Here is a 14,862-nt window from a genome sequence, read left to right as displayed (position 1 = left end):
GGTTGCTCAACCAATTATAGCCCCCCAGGTGCCCCATTTATTTGTTAAAAAAAATTTAATTCCAGGGCAGATAACATACAGTGTTCTGTTAGTTTCGGTTGTACACTGTAGAGATACCACAGTTCCGTATATTACCCCGTGCTCATCAGTATAAGCGTACTCTTGGTGTCCATTCATGAATGTAAGATGCATTAATTACTCAGAGGCTAACAGGGAATTCTAGCTATTCACTTGTATGTTCATCATGCTCTGTGGGGAACAGATAAACCCCCTGGAGCGCAAAGTCTGTCCTTTCCCTTTGCTCTATTCACTTGAGGTTGTACTTTGAACACATTATTCTGGCCCCACTACCAACTCTAGATTACCCGTGTAGATTTGTGTGCAGGTGTGTGCAGCAGTGAAGGATAGAGTGGTCATGGTTCCTCCTGTGACCAGTAAAATTATGAGAATGATAACTGACCTATTATTGTATTTCAAAACTATCTGATAATATTTTGGGAATGCAGAATCAATGGTTGGCTAACTCTCTTTAACCTCCTTTGAGTAGCTTAGTAAATGACCGATGCAGAATAAGAATGACCTCATAATCACCTCGAACTTTCCCACTTCAGGCTTACCAGCCATCAGGTATCACGCGAGAAGCGGGCAGTCCAGAGCTGAATGACACACATGCTTATTCTTTTCAGTAACCAACCTGCTAACGTTGCTTTTCTCCCCAAACTATTCTTTCAAAGATTGCCAGACACGATCTAACACATAAGGTGAGATATTTTTTTTACAGCCTTTGTCTTGCCTGAATTATGTGACATTTTACCTGGCTAACCACTCTCTACCCCTTTTTAAAAAAATTCTCTCTTTTCTTTTCCTCCATGGCTATGCTACTCAAAATGGAGCCAGCAGTGGACTATAAAGTCTGCAAGGTCTTTGCTACTGGTCCATCCTGAGACATCTGGCTTATGCCAGAATGTAAATCAACTGTTTAGCTGATTGCTTTCCTTCTGTCACTTTTAGTAGCACTACTATCCTGATGAAGAAATGAGTGTGTTGATTTAATTCTAGTATGGCTTTTTATCTCATCGTAGACAGGCAATCTCAGTAGTGTTTTTCTATTCTAGGACCATTTCCTAATTCCTTGGCTGCATCCTTTCTCCCTTTACAATGATAGCATTTTATATTATATTATATTATTATATTTTTAAAAAAATTTTTTTTCCAACGTTTATTTATTTTTGGGACAGAGAGAGACAGAGCATGAACGGGGGAGGGTCAGAGAGAGAGGGAGACACAGAATCGGAAACAGGCTCCAGGCTCTGAGCCATCAGCCCAGAGCCCGATGCAGGGCTCAAACTCATGGACCGCGAGATCGTGACCTGGCTGAAGTCGGACGCTTAACTGACTGCGCCACCCAGGCGCCCCTATTATATTATATTATATTATATTATATTATATTATATGCCTTCTCTTTTTTTTAATGTTTATTTATTTTTGAGAGAGAGAGAGGGACCATGAGTGGGGGAGGGGCAGACAGAGAGCGGGACAGAGGATCCCAAGCTGACTCTTTGCTGACAGCAGAGAGCCCGATGTGGGCCTAACCCACGAATCATGAGATCTCGACTTGAGCCAAAGTCGTTCACTTAACTGAGTGAGCCACCCAGATGCCATGACATCTTCTGATGTTCTTAGACCTACATACAGAAATAATGAAAGCCCGGTACTTGATATTCTATTCTTGAGACCTTGATCCCCATCCTAATTCAAAAAATGCGTATGTATATGTGGAGTAGGACAGATGGGTGTTGTGTACGTAAACCGATGCTCACCTGCAAGGTTCCAAGCTTTAGGGTGCAGGTAACTGGGCATTAAACAGGCTTGGATTCATTAAATTAATCCTTAATGTTCTCCATTCTTCTAGAACCCCAGCTTCTAACACATATATAGGGGCGTGAGAGATGCCCGATTACGGAAAGGGTGAATTGGCAAAGGTGTTCTCAGTCCCGATGTCTATTTGTAGAATGCCTCCTCCCAGCGCCACCCCACCCCACCCCACCCCAAGATACTTGCCAAATGTTTCACGTCATTATTTATCTTTCCCATCTGCATTTCAGAAGCCTCAGGCAGCTAACATGCTGTAATTCCTAAGGTATGAAAAATCCCAACTAAGCCTCATCTTGTAGATGAACTTTTGTTGTATCTCAAAAGGCAGATAAACAAATTCTTCCCAGGGAAAATGGTCATTCTAAATTGATTGCACTTTTTTTTCTCCTCCATATCATACTTCCATATTAGAAATTGTCATACTTTAATTAAAAGCTTCTTTTACATGTCCCATACCCTCCCCACAATTTTCTTACCCAGAGGACAGATCTAATGAATGATAATTAACTTTCTATTTTGCCCCTATGACATTCCAGTTATCTTACTTGCATGCTGGATGTCATTTTCTGCCCACTCTCTGGGTGAGAGATCACTATTCCTAATGCTTCCGATGAGGAATCTCAGACACAGAGAGATTACGTATTTTGCCCAAATAAGTACTGGCAGAGTCAAGATTCATACCTGGACTTCTGAATTTAAAGGCTTCAGTTTTCTTGTGTGTTTTCGTTTCGGCATTCCTAAGAGAACTCTGCAAAGTTCTTAACAGTTACTTGAACTTTATTATGAATACATGTGGCAAAATGAACAAACAAAAGCAATCTGTTAACAATAATTTACTACTTACAGCCAGTAGCCAACCTTAACTGTTGGATGCTCAGGTGCCTTAAATATCTTTGAAGACATTCATCATTATATATATATATATATATATATATATGTAACCAAAACCAAATATCAATGGATAAACCTGTGGAGAGTGTCTATGTACACATGTGTGTATGTGTAAGTTGGAGTTAGAAAAAAATTGGGAGTTGTAAGACCTTTTTATCACTCTAATAAAGAAACAGAAATTTCTGGCAAACATATCTCCGTAGTTTTGTAGACTCCGAAGTTTTCAGAGTTCTGAGTGGTCACTAGCCCACTTAATCATTCTCATTTCCTTTGTTCATCAACCGACACTAGTAAACTTATACTTCAATCGCTATATTTTTTCATTCACTTATCCAGTCTAGGCCATATCTTACCTAGGTGCTTGGTCTACTGAGCTTTATCTCCTATAGGTAATTTTGGAAGTGATAATTAGTCCCTGTTACTCTAGGCTTTTTCCCAGAGTCATCCCCTTTATGGTGCTTAGGGGGTAACCATAGCTACAAAGACCCTAGAAGCCAAGGGCACCGTGGATGTTGGTTTGTCTTTGGACACAGAAATTTCCTCAGTGGTGACTAGTTATCAGAGTAGCTAAAACCTGTTCAAGTTGCTCCCCAAAATGTGTGCATGGAATGGGCCTGGGGCTTTACAGAGCTCACGTGACTCCTTGGATTATACATTCCCAAAGTGTTTTTGCATAAAAATATTGGAGTTAGGTTAAGCTGCTGAGTTCAATTTCAATAAGCTGCTAAGAAAAGTCATTAACAATAAAGTTGGAACCCAGAATGTTATATTGATTCTTCAAAGTTCTGTTTGAGAATCTGATAAATTCCCTGCTTAAATCATGCTAAATATTCTACCAAAAAGTATACTTTTATTCTAATTAGAGTTTTATTTTAGGTTAGGAGGAAAAAATTAAGATATGACTCCTTAAAAGTTTTGAATGCATAAAACATAAGGTTTTATTATCCCAAAGAGAGACATTATATTATGCAAATATATTAATTCAGTTTCTGGTATAGAGACTTTAAATAGAAATAAGTTTAAATAAGGAATTTTATGTTAAGGGATTACTGAGTAAAATAATGAGCTATTTGGTGTTGCTTAGGTCGCATATAGGTTTAAAAAATCTCTTTAATATATATTTGTTTGTGCAAACCATGTCCTGTGACTACAAATTCTTCCAATTGCTTTAGAAATAGGAATCATCATTCAGAGCTAAAGTAAGCAAATAAGCACAAACATTGAACCTGAACATGTGTTTGACATAATGTGCTTACTTTGAACACAAATTGCCTGAGTCCGTTAATGTAGAATGACAGAATAAAACTTTACTAAGTTCTTTTTTATTCATACGTGAGTGCTGATTCCATTTCAAGCCTTGCGAAGATAAGAAAATTTGTGTGTATGTGCATGCATGCCTATACGTAAATATAGAGGTATAAATATATATAAAATCTCTATACGTGCATATAATATATATGCATATAATAGATCCACATATACACATGTAAAGTGAGGGGAGGGAGGGACAAATCGGTGACCAAAAAAATGAAGATCTCTAACACTGGCTAATCCATTTTTTATGAATATGTATTATATGGGAATACATTTTATTTTATTATTATCATTTATTTTGAGAGAGAGACAGAGAGAGAGTGAGTGTGAGTGAGAGAGAGAATCCCAAGAAGGCTCCAAGCTCAGTGAGAAGCCCCACATAGGGCTCGATCTCATCGACCAAGAAAGAGATCATGACCCGAGCCGAAATCAAGAGTCAGACGCTTAACCCACAGACACCCAGGTGCCCCTGTAGGAATACGTTTTGAATTCTTTTCTGTCTTCTTTAAAAATTCAAGAAAAGTTTAAACTTTGCAATACAAGAACCACGTTAGCAGAGACATTTGCCGTGTCTTTTTGACCACTTGATATCTTTGAACATCTTTCTTTATTTTGAAAAAATTCTTCAAATTAGAAGCCAGACATAGGGCTTCCGTTTCCTCTCCGGCGCTTTGTACCTGCACGGGACAGGAGCGCATCCAGCCACACCACGTTTCAAGCAGTGACACAGGTATTGCAGATTCCTCTCTCCAAAAGCGGTAGCAGAAGCAGACAGCTTTGTCTCGGTCACAGCGGCCACTGTGCTGGCCATCACACCCAGGTGCTGGTGTGGAGGTCAGAGCAGGAGAAGGCAGGTCTCTAAGGGAGCAGTCCTGTTTAGAGATTGTTATGAGTGCTTCACACCTCTGGTAAATCCTTTTCTTGGAAACTAAGTAGGTTCTATTATTTGCTCCTAAGAACATTGAGCGTCACGATGCTGTACCCCCTGTGCTTTCTCTCCTACTCCTGCTTAAGGACTTCATTCTCCCTTCTCTCTGCCTCTCCATCAACCTTTCTCCTCCTTTCTGAATCTTTCTCGACGGCACACACATGCGCTATTTTTTTTCCCCCAGCCTTAAAAACTCCCTTAAAACCTGTCTTCACCCTGCTTCTGCGTCAAGTTTCTGCCTCTGTTATCTCTCTTCATTTTCAGCAACTCTCCTAGGAGTGTCATATATACTCATGCTTTCCAATGTAGCTCCTGCCATTCCGTCCGGAACCCACTTCAATCAGGCTTTTTCACCGCCACCGCTCTTTCCAAAGTCCCCACTGACCTCCGCACCACTAACCTGACCTCATGGTTAAGCCACGCTGTGTTCCTCCCCAGCTCCCCCTACCTGCGGCTTACAATGCAACTGATGGCTCTCTCTTCCGTGAAATACTGCTTTCGCCTGTAGGACAGCATATACTCCCGTTTTATTCCTTCTCTGCTGTTCTTTGTCCCCTTTTTCTTCCAGACCTCTAAAGTTTGGAGTGGCCCAGGGATCAGTCGTTGTATCTCTTTCCTTTTATATCTTTACTCAATTGGCCTCATGGTTTTAAACACTAACAAACTCATACCTTTCCCTTGAACTCTAGACTTGCATAGCCAGCTGCCTATTCAAATATCCTCTTGGAGGGCTAATAGACATTTCGAATATAATATGCACCAAACGGAACTTCCGATGGTCCCCACTCCTCGTAGTGCTACTCTGTTCAGTTTTCCCATTCCCATAACAAACAACTCAATAATGTTAGTTGCTTAGGTCAAAGTATTAGACCGTCTTTGATTCTTCTATTACCTCCATATATCTTGCCCAGTCCCTTAGGAAACACGGTCACTCTACCTTCAGCATATGTCCAGGATTTGAGCAGTTCCCATTACTTCCACATTTATTTCTCTGGTTTGAATCATTGTTACCTTTCATGTGGATTATTAGAGTAGTCCCCAAACTGATTTCCATTCTTAATTCTTGCCCGTTTTCCATGCTCTGCTGTCAACAGAACAGCAAAATGATTCTTTAAAAAAAATTAATGTTTATTTTTGAGAGAGAGAGAGAGAGAGTAGGGTAGGGGTAGAGAGAGACAGAGACACAGAATCTGAAGCAGGCTCCAGGCTCCAGGCTCTAAACTGTCAGCACAGATCCCAATGCAGGGCTTGAACTCAAAACCTGAGATCATGACCTGAGCCAAGTCGGACACTTGGCGCCCCAGAGCAGCACAATGATTCTTAAGTGTAAGCGAAAGCATATTCTCTCTCTGCTTAAAAGTTTCCAAAGTCCAAGTCCTTACAATGGTCCGTTTGCTTGAATGCTTTCTGGCCACATTACTTTCCTCACCTCACCTCTGGGTGATACCTCCTCAGTCACTCAAGTCATTCCAGATTACCCTCTTTCGTGTTACCAGACCACTGAAAACACACCTTCATCTCAGGGACTCTGACTTCTGGTTTCTTTGGCTTCTGATCTCTTCCCCAAATGGTCACATGTATGTCACCTCATTTCCTTAATTCTTTCACTTATACTCCCTCTTCTCGATGCATCTTCTGGCCACCCTAACCAAAATTAGAAGCCTTTTTTGCCATTATATTATTAATTAGGACTTGTCGTATCCAACATATTATTGTCTCTATCCACTAGCACATGGCCGCATAAGAATAGGACTTTTTGTTTTTAACAAAATTATTAATTTAAATTCAAGTTAGTTAACACACAGTGTAGTATTTGTTTCGGGAGTAGAAGCCATTGATTTGTGACTTACATATAACACCCAGTGCTCATCCCAACAAGTGCCCTCCTTAATGCCCATTACCTATTTAACCCATCCCCCACCCATCTTCCCTCCAGCAACCCTCAGTTTGTTCTATGTACTTAACAGCCTCTTCCGGTTTGCTTCCCTATTTTTACCTTAGTTTTCCTTCCCTTACTTTATGATCATCCGTTTTGTTTCTTAAATTCCACATATGAGTGGAATCTCTCATTTCTCTTTGTATTTCTCCGACTGACTTATTTTGCTTAGCATAATACACACACCACATTTTCTTTATCCATCCATCAATATATGAATATTTGGGCTCTTTCAATAATCCAGCTATTATTGATAATGCTGCTATAAAAATTGGAGTGCACGTTGCCCCTTCAAATCAGCATTTTTGTATCCTTTGGATAAGCACCTAATAGTGCAATTGCTGGGCCGTAGGATAGTTCTAGTTTTAATTTTTTTTTTGGAACCTCCATACTGTTTTCCAGAGGAGTTGCACCAGTTTGCATTCCCACCAATGGTACAAAAGTGTTCCCCTTTCTCTGCATCCTTGCCACCATCTGTTGTTTGGTGTTCATTTTAGCCATTTTGACAAGTGTGAGGTGTTATCTCCTTGTGGTTTGGATTTGTATTTCTCTGATGATGAGTGATGTTAAGCACCTTTGCATTTGTCTATTAGCCATCTGGACGTCTTCTTTGGAAAAGTATCTATTCATGTATTCTGCGCAAGGAATAGGACTTTTCTTATGGTTGGTACGTAATAAGTTCATAGGATGACCGACTCCTCCCTGTTTGCTTAGCCCTTATTTACAACTAAAAGATGAATATCTCAGGAAGCTTCTGAATTCCAGGCGAACTGACATAGTTGTTCATACTAACTCAATAAAAATTCGTCAAATGGAAGAATGAGTACAGAGGTAGGAGTGTGCATTCTACCTATATCTTAAATCTATAGGGTTTAGCCTAAAATTTTACGGATGATGAAGCCAAACTGATGAATGGATATAACCAAGTGGAATGATACAAAGGGAAAGTACAGGCATTTCCCCAGTCATCATCAACTGCCACGTAAGAGGTATCCTTAAATAGGTAACATTATTCTTTTTTTTTTTTAAATTTTTTTTCAACGTTTATTTATTTTTTTGGGACAGAGAGAGACAGAGCATGAATGGGGGAGGGGCAGAGAGAGAGGGAGACACAGAATCGGAAACAGGCTCCAGGCTCTGAGCCATCAGCCCAGAGCCCGACGCGGGGCTCGAACTCACGGACCGCGAGATCGTGACCTGGCTGAAGTCGGACGCTTAACCGACTGCGCCACCCAGGTGCCCCTAGGTAACATTATTCTTAGATCCATACACATAAGTCCTATCTCTAATCCTATCATAAAGGGTAATTGCTTATAAGATGCCTATCCTTTTGACTGGCAGCGAATTATAAACATATGGAATACAACTATGAAACGTACACACTGGTGAGATTCAACCACATCATTACTGACAGGAAATGATGATCATAGGTAAATAACAACAGAATGTTGACTTCGCTGACCTAAATTATGCTTTCCATTAATATATGTGAGTTCCAGCCATTACTAAAATCCATCCTTTGGACATGAATCTTTGGGGGATACATAAGTAAGCTCATGTGATTATTGTAAGCTCATATAATCCCTATTGTATTAAATAGTAGTTAATGTTTTTATAACAGGATAAATATGTTTGTTTTGTATACTTATAAACATTAATAAAATATCAATACCAGTTTAAATATAAATATTAGAGACTTTTAAAAAAGGAATTTAACTTTTAATTATTTAATGTTTATTTATTTTTAGAGAGAGAGAGAAAGAGAGAGACAGTGTGAGTGGAGGAGGAGCAGAGAAAGAGGGAAATACAGAACTTGAAGAAGGCTCCAGGCTCTGCACTGTCAGCACAGAGCCTGCCACAGAGCTCAAACTCACCAACTTGAGATCATGACCTGAACCAAAATTGGACCCAAATTAACCTGGGTTCACGGGAGGCTCCAGTGTCGTGGGCACTGGGTTCACAGGAGGCTTAATTTGGGTCCAAAATTGGACCCAAAATTAACCCTGCCTGAGGCACCCAGGTGCCCCCCTTTTCCAGAAAAAAATTTTTAATGTTGGAATTTAAACTTTTAAGCATAAAACTCCTTCTCCCTCCAAAAAAAAAAAAAGAAAAAATAACCCATAAAGAAACAAGCGTGAAGGGCTACTTTTTCAAAGACTGACTTGATAGAGTGTGGCTACTTGAAATGTTCCTTTAGAAAGTGGCTATCTCTGAGTTCAGCTCATCTTGATAAAGGGTGAGGTGGTGGATAGGCCAATTCATATGTTGTTCAATTGTATCTGGCCTCGGATAATGCCAGGTAGAGGCTGACGCTCTATCAGCCATAATTGGAATGAGATAGACACGCGACCCAGGTTTTGACATGTGGCAGTCCCTGCAGGGGAGAAGCTGATATTTTCTTTCATCACGCATCTTAAATGTACAATGCAAGGTAGTTTCCTTTACTAGAGCCAGGCGTCTGGCCCTGCTAGATCCCTGTAAGTTGCCTCTCAGATGTCAGTGGAAAACCTGCTTGTCTTTAAGCAATACCCCCAGTAAAGTCTGTTCCAGAAGGCTTGTGTGTGCACTGTTGGTCATGCATTTTTGCTTGCGTGACTGTTGGTATGATGAATTAGTCACTTGGTCTAGCACCTACCATGGCTTTTCAGACATGAGTCAAAAGGTCAAAGATCAATGGCTCATCCTGACGGTGGGAGGTATTTGCTTGGGGTGGCATAGCCAGTTTTCTTTAAGGATTGGTATGACTGATCATTGACTGGTCATGGGAAATAGCCTCTTAAAATCCAAAGACCTTGAAACCTGAAGGGACTACAATCCTCAAGAAAGCAGTACATAGCTATAATTGATGGCCTCATTGAGGTAACCCAGGAGGAGGTAGACTCTTACCAAGGAAATGGCTGAAATGTTCCCCTTTATAGATGTTTTTCTGAAAAGGATAATGAGTAGAGTGCTCCATGACAGAATGCCATTTATGCAAAGCCTTTTGGGTGTTCTTATTTGAAGAGGACTGACAAATGGGCCCCTTTTACGGCCCTCACATGGTGATTGGGTGAGTCTAAGACCTAGTGTCATTCAGGTTCTAGGAGCACCAGATGATTGCAAACTATGGGGAAGATATCCTAAAGAAAAACAGGCCCTGTGAAGCTGTCAGTGAAGAAATAACCCCTGAGGTCCCTGTAACTGCCAGGTAATCCTCCCTTTTGTCCTACTCTAGTCTTCTCCATACTTCTCTGCCTTGTTTAATATCAAGGAGGGTGAACCTTACAGATTGCATTCCCAAGGTACCCTTGCTTGCAGATTTCTTTTTGGGTTCATCCCATGAAAAATACCAGTAAGACATAGGAGTGGCAGGTGAGACAAAGGAGGATTATGTTTTCCTTGTTCCCTTTCTACATCAAAATTACATTTTTGGCAATAGCTATAGCCTTATATGACTACAGACTACAGTGTCCTATTCTCATTAGACTCTGGTAATTCTATTTCCTTCTATTATCTCTTCAGTTTTGGGTGGGGATTACTTTCCTCTGTCACTAATCCCTTTTGTTTGTTCTTTTAAATCTACCCACACCTCTGTAAAGTAGGCTTTCATTAATGTTTCTATCTCTTTTTGTATGGAAAAATAAAAGAAAATTTTTTTCTGCTGGTTCCTCTTGCTAGTACATTTTAACCTTTGCCCTCACATATAAGGCTAAAAGGAGTATACTGGGAGGATTTGTCCTGGTCATAGGAATTAGATTGATTAGTGTAGTACTGCAGTGCATAAAAACCAAAAAGACCAAAACAGATAGATTACCAGAAAGTTAGGAGTTAATAGAGATGATAATCATTTCTGCTTAAATTTCAAGGACAAGAATAACCTCATAGTTTAGAAGGGGTAGCACAAATACAAATCAGTTTTGTCATCTAGTTTAGTTTTCAGTCAGAGTGGGTACTCAACACATGCTGAATAATGCCCTCTGATGAACAAAGTGAAATTTTACTAAAGTTCAAATAGATGCATTGCTTTGGCAATAAGTGAACAAGATGGCAAGAAATTGGTCAACATGTAAATGGATCTGAAAGTGAAAGTGCCCTGTCAAGTATTCAGAACAGAATAGCAAAACCAGCATTATGCTGGAAGAAGGCACTGGTACAAATTGTCACCATCAAAGATCAGGAAAAATGTAAAGCTGCAAAACTACAGGAAGGTAAGTTTAATGTTGACCATTGCTTTTAGGAAAACTAATGGGCCAATAATGCATAACTTTCTGAGAGCCCCGTAAGCACCAAATGAAAGGGCATTAAATATTCGCATTAGAGTTTATGAAATATGCTTTCACATGATACTTGCCGTTTGCTTCTGTCATAGGTTCATCCAAAGTTATTAAATTTTAACATTGCACTAGGACTTTTTATATGTAGTGCATTTATAGCCTCTGATTTATATAGCACTTTTCTTCCATTGAACCATTATATCCTCATTCTCCAATTCAATTGTGCTTATGGTTAAATATAGCAAGCAATACATGTGTGCCCATTAAATATATATATATATATATATATATATATATATATGTAGTGTTATATAAGTTTTTCTTGACTCTTTATATAACATATTCCCTGAAATTTTGCAGTGGGTCCGAATGCAATTGCCAGACGACTTGAGACATGGAAAGGTATCTGCATCCACAGGAAGATGGTGTGCCTCAAAATTGTCTCTAAACAGCAATCATTCTGGACCAGACAGCGTAATCTGTATGAAGTCTCATGCTGTGTGTGCTTAACTTACATAAAATCAACTCTATATGCTTTGCAAAGAAACACAGAGAAAAAACAAATACAAATTTAAGTTGTGCAAGCCATTCTGTCTGCTGTCCCTCTCTCTGAATGAGATTGAACTTCCTCACAGGGAGAGATTCTTAACTGGACGAATAGTGGTCTAGTGTTTAAAAATACATACTCTTTGTTTTCAACACATACCCTAATCTTAATCCATCTAACACATCTGATGATAAACCTGTGAAACAATGGTCCAATCCAAACCTAAAGGAAACTTGCTCTATTGGAGTCACTAATTTGAAAGACTGTATGGTAGTCCCCATTAAGATTTGCCACGATATTTTCCAAGAGTAATTTAACCAACATCTGCTGATTGCCTTGGCACTGACTTTAGACACCCACTATGTAATACAGTGCCACTGCACTCTACCCGGTTCAAAATCTCTGTGACATTCTTGTGGTCACTACAACAATTCAGTTAAAGTTCCCTATTGTGGCGGGCCACACTGAGGGGGAGATGTAGGCAGTGGTATATAGGCCACTAGGAATAAAACTCCCAAAGAGTGGAGGCAGGGAGTAACTACCTGTGCTGGAGAGAGTTCTGTAGAGAGCTTGCCCGAGGTTAATGTGCTGTAAATAGGATGGTTCTGTGACCCTTTATTAGGATGGCGGTCAGGTGATTGTGACAGTGAGTATGCATGCCCCTACGTTGTTAAAATAAGAGGTTGTAAGAATGGAAGACGTACCCTATTATTTGGAAGCTATCCTAATTTGCATGGTCATTCAGTATATGCCCATATAACTGATTAGGGAAAAATATCAAGAATCAAACCATCAAGCTTCCCCCACTGCTCTAGAAGAAAAGCAATCTTATTCCTGCCCTACATGATTTTCACATAACCATGACCTGATGCCTTTTATGTGTCTCTATTCCTCTTTCTGAATTCGAGATTTTACTATCGTTATCCTGCTCCTACTTCATCCCTCTGTGCTTTTGTGATGTGTGTGTGTGTGTGTGTGTGTGTGTGTGTGTGTGTGGTGTAGAAAGTACGGATAACTTACTAGTTATGATAAGTACAGTCTTATTAGTTGATAGGTTATCACATCAAGAAAAGCCACATCCAAATTCAAGAGAAAACTGTGTTTCACCCAGAGAGACTTGATTTTGAGCTGGATGCAGTGGCTGGATGGACCTTTGTGCAGAGGAGCTAAGGAGCAAAAGGAAACTCAATGACTAGGAGAACACACTGTGACAGAACCTGTTACTTTATCACCAGAAATCTTTTGGTGGCCTCCTGTGCTATGTGGTGGGGACCAGGTCATAGGGTTTAACAGAGAGATGTACATGGATGTATTGCCAGCCACTTCCAGAGATCATTTTTTTTTCTTTAATATGAAATTTGTTGTCAAATTGGTTTCCATACAACACCCAGTGCTCATCCCAACAGGTGCCCTCCTCAATGCCCATCACCCACTTTCCCCTCCCTCCCACCCCCCATCAACCCTCAGTTTATTCTCAGTTTTTAAGAGTCTCTTATGGTTTGCCTCCTTCCCTCTCTGTAACTTTTCTTTCTCCTTCCCCTCCCCCATGGTCTTCTGTTAGGTTTCTCAGGGTCCACATGAGAGTGAACACATATGGTATCTGTCTTTCTCTGTATGATTTATTTCACTTAGCATAACACTCTGCAGTTCCATCCACGTTGATACAAAAGGCCATATTTAATTCTTTCTCATTGCCAAGTAGTATTCCATTGTGTATATAAACCACAATTTCTTTATCCATTCATCAGTTGATGGACATTTAGGCTCTTTCCATCATTTGGCTATTGTTGAAAGTGCTGCTATAAACATTGAGGTACAAGTGCCCCTGTACATCAACACTCCTGTATCCCTTGGGTAAATTCCAACTGTGCTATTGCTGGGTCAGAGGGTATGTCTATTTTTAATTTTTGAGGAACCTCCACACTTCTCCAGAGCGGCTGCACCAGTTTGCATTCCCACCAACAATGCAAGAGGGTTCCCGTTTCTGCACATCCTCACCAGCACCTATAGTCTCCTGATTTGTTCATTTTGGCCGCTCTGACTGGCGTGAGGTGATATCTGAGTGTGGTTTTGATTTGTATTTCCCTGATGAGGAGCGACGTTGAGCATCTTTTCATGTGCCTGTTGGCCATCTGGATGTCTTCTTTAGAGAAGTGTCTATTCATGTTTTCTGCCCATTTCTTCACTGGATTATTTGTTTTTCAGGTGTGGAGTTTGGTGAGTTCTTTATAGATTTTGGATACTAGCCCTTTGTCTGCTATGTCATTTGCAAATATCTTCTCCCATTCTGTCGGTTGTTTTTTAGTTTTGTTGATTGTTTCCTTTGCAGAAGCTTTTTATCTTCATGAGGGACCACATATCATCCCACACTTCCCCAGCGCTGGAGCATATGGAGCAGGACTTTGAATCCTAGGCAAGCACAGGGTCAGGGAAGTTGGCAGAGAGAAGGACCACCCCGTCTGTGCCCATGGCACAGTGAGGACAACTCAAAGTGTGTCCACTGGGTCCAGCTCCGTGGAAAAGAGACTGGGGGATCACCATTCCCCCCGACCAACACCACCAAGGTGGGGCCTCAGGGATCACTCCCACGGCCCACAGTGGAGGTGGGTTCAGAATATGCCAGACCACGCCCCTGCACTGGGCAACTGCGTATCCATCGGAGTGGCACAGACCCTGTAGACAGCTACTCCCCACAAGCGATGCAGCATTGCCTGGATTAACTCTAGGTCAATTCTGAATATGTAGATATATTCTCCCCCACCCCCAATCCACCCCATTTCTCCTCCTTATCTCTTCCCTCCGCTAGGCTGGTTACTCTGGTTATTGGTCTGTCTAAACAGGCATATTTAATCAATTGTCTTGATACATGCTCTACACCTCCGTCTTTACACTCCTTTCTCTCTCTGGAACAATCAAGACTTATAGTTTCTCTGTCTGGGTAATTTTATCTTCATTTGGTTTTCTCCGCCTCCTTCTTTATTTTCTCTCTCTCTCTCTCTCTCTCTCTCTCTGGATTAAGCCTTTTAGTCTCTCTGCCTAATCAACGTTTATCCCCCCCCACCTGACATTTCTCTCTTTGTATGTGCCTTCCATCAGCACAGCCTCTACCCTCTTCTTT

General features: G+C 40.6%; 1 long non-coding RNA gene across 1 annotated transcript; it reads left to right on the top strand.

Annotated features, from left to right (window-relative positions):
* Positions 1-628: 628 nt before the first annotated feature.
* LOC125169051 (uncharacterized) lies at positions 629-11,737 on the top strand. Its single transcript, XR_007153416.1, has 3 exons — positions 629-761; positions 10,021-10,131; positions 11,558-11,737. It is a non-coding gene; the product is annotated as an uncharacterized LOC125169051 (long non-coding RNA).
* The last annotated feature ends 3,125 nt before the right edge of the window (positions 11,738-14,862 follow it).

Source organism: Prionailurus viverrinus, chromosome B3, assembly GCF_022837055.1.
Source record: "Prionailurus viverrinus isolate Anna chromosome B3, UM_Priviv_1.0, whole genome shotgun sequence".
Classification (NCBI taxonomy): Eukaryota; Metazoa; Chordata; class Mammalia; order Carnivora; family Felidae; genus Prionailurus; species Prionailurus viverrinus.
The sequence above is the reverse complement of the archived record's forward strand: the minus strand, read 5'-3'. Positions and strand labels throughout refer to the sequence as shown.